General features: G+C 49.9%; 1 protein-coding gene across 4 annotated transcripts in view; it reads right to left on the reverse strand.

Annotated features, from left to right (window-relative positions):
• ANXA6 (annexin A6) overlaps positions 1-8,330 on the reverse strand; it is a 46,598-nt gene extending 38,268 nt beyond the window's left edge. For 2 of the 4 annotated variants that reach the window (XM_033096170.1, XM_033096167.1), the window contains exon 1: positions 8,181-8,330. The gene's annotated coding sequence lies outside the window, so the exon portion shown is untranslated. Of the gene's footprint in view, positions 1-1,943; positions 2,031-8,180 lie in introns of all 4 variants that reach the window. The other 2 variants (XM_033096168.1, XM_033096171.1) reach the window with 2 other exon arrangements.
• Between the last annotated feature and the right edge of the window lie 783 nt (positions 8,331-9,113).

A 9,113-nucleotide genomic window follows, 5' to 3' on the forward strand; every position in this document is an offset into this window, starting at 1 on the left:
AAAAAAAAAAAAAAAAACTTTTAGGGGAAGGAAAGCAGCCCCTGATCCCTGATCTCGGTCCCTAACCCTGTGCTCACTATGGGGTCACTGGAAACCAGAGGGGGAGCACAGGTTTTGGAGTCAGACTGACATACCTGGATTCAAGTCCATTTTTGTCACTTATTAGCTATGTGACCTTGGGCATATTGCTCATCTTTGAGTTCAAGGTCATCCCAAATACAAAACTGGGGCTTTCCCTTTCCTGCCTCGTAAGGTTGTGGGAAGATGAGACAAACCTTTGGTGAAGGGCAGAGCGCACGAGACTAGGCAGAGATCTCTGTTCTCAGTACATGGTGGCGTTCACTGTACCAGTGGGAAGTTCTGAGGACAGGCTTTGTCGTGTTTGCCCATGGGTCCCCACTGCCTGATTACAAGTCCCCCAACCTACAGTCATCAGACAGACATGAAACGGGGTTGAGAGTAAAGAGCAGAGGGCAGAGATCTTGCAATTGCTCTGCTGTTTCCCTGACAACCAGGGGCCTCTTGGTACAAATGTGCAAATGTGCAGCTCTCACCAGGAAATGGAACCCAACACCCCGCTCGTTCTCCAGAGATGGGGCCCACAGCTACCCCAGAGTCTGGCCAGGAGCCAGCTCTGGGTTTCCCCAGACCTGGGGGATGGTGTGGGCAGAGGATGAGGGAGCCCCGAGGCCAGCAGAGAAACTAGCCCAGCAGAGGGAATAACGAGGTCCAGGAAGTCGGCTGAGACAGGGAGGTAGGGCCGAGGCCTGTCGCTTGCACCTCCAGCCTCGAAGCATTTTCCTTTGGCCCTGTTAATGGAAACTTCAGTTGCTGGCTGCAGCCCAGGCCCATCTGGACAAGAGCCCCTTTCCAAGGAGAGCCAGCTCACAGGAGAGGCCTCTAAGTCTTTGGGAAAAGACACTCGGCTCTGAGAGTCATTTATGTGTGACTCATGCGAGCGTGCACGTCTTGTGTGTGCGTGGAAAGCAAGCTTCTTCTAGAACCAGATGTTCAGACTGCAGTTCAGGGGGCCCAATCTCCAGGAGCTCCTCCCCTGAGGACCCAGGGACACTCTGGAGCTAATCACAGAGGCGCCGTCTCCCCTGGCTTTATAAGAGGCTCTGATTCTTCTCAGAACAACCCAGATCATACCTCCCAAATTGGCTGAATAAATGTTTTTAAATTCAATGTTTCAGACCCAGAGGACCCTTAAGGAGCCACTAGTCCAAGCCCCTCATTTTCTAGACAGGGTAAAGGTACCTCAGGGACGATTAAAGGACATGCCAAGACCCAGACAATGGCCAATATCTCTGCCTCCCACTGCCAGGTCATCATAAGGCCCCACAGAACCATGGGCCCTGGCTGCAATGGGACGTTAGGAAGAGGCCACAGGATAAGTCCCAGGTTCCGGTTAACCAATCTGCCTGTAACCTCAGACAAGCCAGGTTCTCTCTCTGGACCTCAGTTTCTTCATATGTAAAATAGGGATATTATCACTCTCTGAAAAAAATCCAGAGTGGGTCTCGTGAAAGGCTTTTATAGATTTCAACCAGGGATTTTCACAGAAAAACCTCAGAATATCAGTCCTAGGAGGGTTCTCCCCCAGGCCACAGGATCCCTCTCTAGCACCCCACCCCAGCCCCAGGATGCAAGGTTTATCATCTTTGTTGAAACAGCTTCTCAAGACTGGCAAGTATGGTCACTCTAGACCTGAGTGGCCATGCAGGGTTCCCTGAATCTATTCTGACCTGGTTATCCATGAGGGCTCATTGGAGCTGATGATTCCAGAAATCCATTCAAGGGGAGAATCGTCTGGGGGCTTTGTGCTGCTGTGGCTACCCCCTGCCTTAGTCCTGTAGCCTACAAGCAATCATATTTCCTTCCTTTCCCTTTGGTAGATCAGGACTGACTCTAGGAGGAACGTTTTGGGGTAGAGAACATACCAGAGATGGCAGGACCTGTGGCTGGCTGCTGCCCAACTGCAGAATTGAGGAAACCAAGAGCTACAGGAGAAGGTTTTGTCCCAAGTCCTGCAAAAGGCATGGGCTTTGAGGTCAGATCCGAAGGTGAGTCACGGCTCTGCCCCCCCAATCAACTTGTGATTTAAATACATTACCTAAACTGAATCTCCATTTCCACCTCTGCAAAATGCATATCAAAAATTACCTCTACATATTGAGAAACAAAACAATGGATGAAGAGTCCTTAGCACAGTGCTGGGCACACAGCAAGAATGCAATAAATGACTGCTTTTATGTGATAAACCCAAACATTTACAAGAAAGGCAGGGTGGCATCGTAAGAAAGAATGCAGGGTTTATAGTCACGGCCTGAGTTCAAATTCTGACACTGCAAATTCCTAGTTCACGACCCTGGGTAAGTTATGTCATTTCTCTCTGACTTGGTTTCTTCACCTTCGAAATGACAATCTAATTAAGTTTTTGTGAAAATCAATGAAGTAAGGCAGGTAAAATATTTAGCATGGTCAGGTACAGATTAAATGTTTAATAAGTGATGGCTTCTATTACCACAGCCATCATTATTAGAGCAGTGGTTGCCAAAGTGGGGTACTGGACATGAGAGGCCATTGGGGTGCAGGATGAGAATATTACAAGTTTCCGAATTTTTTTATCTTGTCCTTTTATGTTCCATTTTTGATGTTTGCTATACATATATAAAGTTAAAGATACATACTAGGGGTTCAGGCTGATAGAAATACACAATCAAGAGTTTGGACTCAATGGAACGAAGCAGAGGAAGGAAGAGAGAGAGGGGATGGCAGGCAGAACAGAAATAGTAGCATAAGAAAAAGCATTTCTGTCCTCAAAAGGTAGCTCATGGGCTTTAGAGGAACAGAGCACACTTTTAGGGAGGGAAGAGACATTGAGTGTAAGGGGGTGAAACCAGGTGTGTCTGGGAAAGGCAATTTGAAAAAAAGCAAGAAAGAACCTGGAAGGTCATGTAAAAAATCACCCAGACTCCTATACCCCAGGAACCCTAACTTGAGCCGTGTCACTGCTTTGCCCACTTGTTTCCAAGGGTCCCTTCGATGCAGGCCCCCCTATCTCAGCATTCAAAGCCCTTGACATCTTTCCTGATTTATCTGCCCTCCCCTCCCTCTTTGTCACCTACTACCATAGCCTCTCCCTAAACCAGGAATCTCATCCACTAGCATTTCCTATCCAGCTTTCTAGCATCTACACCAGTGCTTTTCAATTCTGGTTTCATTAATAAGTGCGGAGGAGTTTTTCAAACCACCAAAGCATGAGGTCAACACCCAGAGAGTCTGATTCATTTGTTTTGGGGTGAGGCCTGGGCTTTGGTAATTTTTAAAAACTTTTCTAGGTGATACTGCCAACTCTTCTAGAAAGCCAGGGGGGATTTTCTCTGGCCTTTAAACCCTCACAGCATTCGGAAACCACCTACGCTGGCTGGTTTGGGTCAACCACTGTGGATTTATCATTCCCCTACTAGATGGAAGCTGTTTGTCTCCAAGGTACTGTGGAGGGAAATCTGTACTTCACACTCTCCAGGTTATCTGATTTCAGTCTGTGAGCTATTTACAGGTCAGCAATTTGTAGATAAGTGATGGTAATGCAAAATAATTCTAAAAGACATGCTCATTCTATCCTATCTGGTTGAAGGTCCAATTGTTTTTTCTCCCCCTCTGGTGGAAAAACCAGTTTGCCTCCATTTGTACCTTCCTTTCAATATAAAGGTGTCTACTGATTCTCCTTGGAGCTGGTTGTAACATCTGCCTGGTCCAGTCATTGATTAATGAGTAGAATAAAATCTTTAGCACATGATCATTTTTATATCTGTGTGAGTCATCATTTTATTCTTTCTTGAGAATTACTGCATATTCTTCTTTGCTGCACCCCCTACCAAAGGGTGTGACTCACAAGGAGAGTTGGATGAAATGCACTGAGCAGCTTTCATGCTTTCTTTCATGACCCCCTTGAAAAAAATCAGTGCAGGGAAGGAAAAATAGTTCTCCTTTTATTACACCATCTAAGTTCTCTGACTGGTCTAATAATCAAATTGACATGAAACAGTTGAACAAGAAAAGACATCCAAATTTATCATGTATGTACATATGGGAGTTCCATAAGAATACGGGAACCAAGAACAAATCAGTAGTTGATGTTTATATACCACCTTGAGCTAAGGAAAAAGGGAGGCAGTGGTTTGGACTTCAAAGAGAAGGTAGGCAATTTACAGGTAGATGAGAAGGAGCAAACATGGCGCCACCCAGAAACCATGGGAGTCTAACCCAGAGGGGAGTCTAACAGCTACAGTCTATGTCCCTCTCTGCCTGCCACACTTAGCTCATATTATGCTACGGTGAATATGCTAAGGTGATCTCCCTTCCTGAAGCAGGTATTTCTATCTGAATTCTTTTAGGCAGGTAAGGGGGAGGTAAAAGGCTCTTCTTGAGTCTTTCGTTTCTGGAAAAAAAAAAAAATTAAAACAGCTTAAAATAACCAATATCTCCCCAAAATGCATATGGTGGGGTGGCAAAACTCTGCTCCCCCCTCTACAGAATAAAAGGAACCATCCCACTTAGTGGTTTTCACACTGTGCTTTACTCCTCATTATATAGCCAGGAGAGGAAATAACTTGAAAGGTTAAGTAACTTGCCCAACTCATAAAGAAAATTAGTCATTAAACAGGGGTTCATTTTGCAAAAAATATTTATTGAGCACTTCCTGTATGCCTATGGGTAGGAGTTGGGGATAAAATTTTTTAAATGAGACAGATGAGTCTCCTACCCCCATGAAGCTGGCAATCTAGTGCACTAATCTGCAATTTTTTAGATCCTATATACCACCAGTAACAAAAGAAATTGTGCATTCATCACGATAAACAAAAATGTACTTTTCAGCATGAGATTAAATGCACATAAAATAAGGTCTAATAGTTTCTGCCAGTACCCCAGAAAGTCATCTTTGGCGCCTGCCAGGGTATGTCTACCCCACTTCAGAGGCCCCTGGCCTATAAAATCTAGATCCTTCTCTTTCCCTTTTCCTGGTGGCTCATCCCCCAGCCTGCAGGAAGATACCCAGGACCCAGCTCCAGGGCCCTCCAGGAGCCTCCCGGGTAAACGCCACTGCTGGCCATGTGCCTGGGCACAGCCCCCAGCTCATGCACTTGGTTTTCTTAGAGAGCAGTGTCTTTCCCTCTCCTGACCCAGAACCACTGATCCCAGGGCTGGACAAGGCCCCAGGAGATCATCGAGCTGCCTGGGGCTTGGAATTGGACTGCCTGGGGTTTGAATCCCAGCTCAGGTCACTTTCGTAAAAAGCAGCCAAGTGTCGAGGCTCAGCACAGAGGCTGGAGCCTGATGGCCTGTGACTGAAGCCTGATGCACTCTGTAGGAGCTGTGAGGCCCTGGGCAAGTCCTTACACACACAGGTAAAAGGGGGTTAAAAATAGTGCCTATCGCAGAGGGTTTGTGGTGAGGATGAAAAGAATTGACACGGCTACTGCTTAGAAGAGCCCTGGCACACAGGACACATTGTGTATTACTTCTTCCCTAAACTTTCAAAGGCTAAGTTTCCACATCTGCAAAACGGGTTCAGCCAGGGCCTGGTAAATTGGAAGCGTTCAATAAATAATAGAGGTTGCTATTTTATTATTATTTAAGGAGTATCAGGACACCCATTTTACAGATGAGGAACCTGAGGCTCAGGTCACCTGCCTTCTCAAGTACCGCAGCTTTCTGAGATTACAACAGTAGCACTTGCTTCTCTGTGCACCGCACTCTGCAGTTTACAAGGCACTTTCACATCTGCCATTTCATAATCTCACAAGGGTGGATATCAAACTCATCCTCACTTTATAGGTGGGGGATCTGAGGCTCAAAGAACCCAAGGACAGTCATTCCTTCTTAGCCAGTCTCTGTGGGGGCTTCTCAATCCCAGGAAGAAAGGACAGGGAGTGTGACTGATTCCAAGCTGCGAAGTTTCTAAGCATAAAGGCACCCCCACCATACACACAGACTTCCTCTCCTCTATTGGGGTGGGGAGGAGGAGACATACATACTCAGAAATCAAGGTCAAGACCAACCACATCCTGTTCCCACCCAGAAGGTATCTTGGTGAGGCTGGGTGGGGTGACACTGGTGACACCCCTGAGCCTCCCCAGAAAATCCTAGAATGCTACAACAAGAAGAGCCATGCAGCCCTAACCCATTTTACCAGCTACGTGCCCTGGGTACATCTCCTATCCTTCTAGAGAGGAAGGAACCAAGGCCCAGGAGATAACACATGTGCCCAGGGCACCCAGCTGGTTGGTGGCAGGGCTGGGGCTGAGGCTGGTAGCCCAGGGCTGCCTCTGGGTGCTGCAGTGCAGACGTTCCAGACACTGGCAGCTCCCCATCCCTGCAGAGCCCCTACACCCCATCCCAGGAATCAGCCCCAAGAGGCCAGATCCCTGACTTCCCAGGGTCAGCCCCCTCCCTCTGCACACTTGCAAACACATTCTGCCCCAGCAACAGCTGTGGCCCTTACCCAGAAACCGCAAATATTTTCTGTATCCCAGCAGCCCGCCTTGGGAACAAGGAGTGGAAGGCAAAGGAAGATGGGTGAGTGACTGTCACAGCTGCAGAGGGGGGATGGAGGCCACAGACTCCCTCCCCAGCCCCACCCAACACTCAGAATCCTAAATCTTAGAACAGTTCAAGCCTAGAATACCAGCCCTGGAAGTGGCAGTCAATTCAGCAGACTTTGCTACAGATGGGTAACTAAGGCCCAGAGAGGGAAGGGGCTTGCCCAAGGACCCGCAGCACCTGGAACTGTAACCCAGCTTTTCACTAACCCCCAGGCCAGTGCCCTCTGCCTGGCACAGGGCCTGATGGCTAGAAGGGCAGGGTCCGTGGGAGCTGAAGCTGGGCAGTTCATTCACCTCGAAAGGGAATGACTACAGAGGTCAAGATATGTCACCTGGGTCAGTGTGGCCAGCAATTTAAGGTATGCTTTGGGCAGGAGATGGAAAGGGAGCGAGGGAAAGGGCGGACTGGGGGAAACCAGAGTCCTTTCACAAACCGGGAGCCATATGTCCAAATTTGGAATAGTCAGGGAAGACCCACCAGGGTTTAGAGAAAAGAAGGGAGAGGGAGGAAGCAAAGGCTGGATTGGTCCTCACAAAGGACCCCTGCCCCTTTCCCTTGCAGGGCCTACCACGGTGGGCCAGGCTTCACAAGCCCAGACTCAAGACTTCCGAAACCTGTAATTATTCCTTGCAGCTGACAAATAAATCAATTTTCACAGACACTGTTTCCTGAGAGGGGCTGGGTGTATCCACTCTGGACTTGGAGAAGGAAACTGAGGCTGAGAGGGAAAGCTACTAATTCAAGGTCACTCTGCAAATTCACGGTGGAGCTGGGATTTGGAGTCAAGGAATTTCACTCCGGTCCTGGCGCTCGGGGAGTTATCTGAGGCTCTCAAGCGTTGGAAAGGCCTAAACTGGGCTTAGGGAGAGCAGAAAGAAGGGTGGGGCCTTTGCCCCACCACAAGGCCCAGAGCCCGCTGGGAGTCTCCTTTCTAGGCAAGCAGGGTTTATAAAGCCCTGAGGCGAGCACAACCGGTCCGCACGTAGACAGTCTCCCTCCAATACCACACTCCAGCCATTTCAGAAGCGGCCGGAGAGTCTGACTCTTCATGTCCACGATCTTCAGCCTCAGCCACACCCTTCCCTACGGGTCGGGTCCTTAGATCCTGGTCCAGCTGCCCCCAACCCCGGGTCTTCAAGGTCTCTCCAGACCCCCTGTCCCCCCCAAAGCAGGGCCAGCAGGCCCCGCGGCCTCAGCCCAGGTGCCCCCAGCCCCAGGACCACACCCTTTGCAGAGCGGGCCCTCCCTTTCTCTCCCCTCCCCTTCCTCCTCCTCGCCTTCCCTCTCCTCCCCTCCCCCAGCCAGGGCTGTCCGCCTCCGCTCTCCGCCTGCGGCCCTAGATTTGCTCCACTGCGCTCCCGCAGACACACCTCGTTCGAGATCCACTCCGGTGACCGTGCCCTTGGGATCCAGCTCCCTGGGACCCTCCCGCTCCTAGGGCACACCCTCCCCGGATCCCGGTGGGAGGCTTGGGACGGCGATGACTGGGCATTTATTGATCGCCGCGATGCAGCCCCCCGCATGGGGGTCCCCTGGATCGATCCCCTTTGCCGCCTCAAACCACTCACCGCGCAGCGGAGGCCTCCTGTCGCGGACCGGCGGATGGGCAGAGAGACGGGCGGACAGGGAGCTCGCTGGGTGCAAGCAGGTTAGCGGAGCAGGAGCAGCCGCAGCGCAGGGGCGGGCGGGGAAGACAGCGGTCGGCTCTCGGGCGGGACACGTGGCGCGCAGGGGCCAATCGGGCTCATCCCACCTCCAACCCCCCCCCCCCGCAGTTCCTTTGCTCCTTGAATCTTAGAATGTCACCATTCCAGGAGAACCTCTGTTCGAGCTCAGACATGGGACTTGAGACAGAGAGGGGAGGTGGATTTGGCCAAGATTACGCAGCCATTCAGGGCTAGGAGTCAGGGCTCCGGACTCCTAGTTCTGCAAACTTTTCCCCAAAGTCCTAATACTTGCCAAAGCTTTCTTGGGAAACAGAATATTGAGGCTGGACAAAATTGAGCCCCAAGCACTGTATCCCCCTGATCAGATTCCATTCTTTAATAGCTCATTACGTCCGTAATATGACTTATCCACTTTCTGGGAGAGAAGAGCCCAAAGAAGTCCCGTTCTTTGGGCAACGTCATGGAACTAGTAAATTGTGGAGTAGGGATGGGAACCTGAGCCAGGTGACTCCAGAGAAGCGCTTATTCATGCTTGGCTCTGGCAAGTGCATAGTCCAGAGGAAAGGGAGACAAAGAAACCAGCAGTTATAATCCAGGGCTGTGGGGAAAACAATAGATTATTTTTTAAAAAAGATAAACGTTGTGAATCCAGAGGAAACTGAGAGTGATGGTCCCCCAGGGGGTTTATAAAGACTTCCTGGAGGAGGCAATGTTGCAACGAAAGTCAGTAGTACCTCCTATCCACTGCCCCCTTAGAAATTCTGCTCTGGTAAAAAGATGGAAAGATGGCAACCCTGGGCTGTCACTCAGCTGCTGAGTCTCCCTGGGCAAGAC

The sequence above is a fragment of the Rhinolophus ferrumequinum genome, chromosome 24 (assembly GCF_004115265.2).
Source record: "Rhinolophus ferrumequinum isolate MPI-CBG mRhiFer1 chromosome 24, mRhiFer1_v1.p, whole genome shotgun sequence".
Lineage (NCBI taxonomy): Eukaryota > Metazoa > Chordata > Mammalia > Chiroptera > Rhinolophidae > Rhinolophus > Rhinolophus ferrumequinum.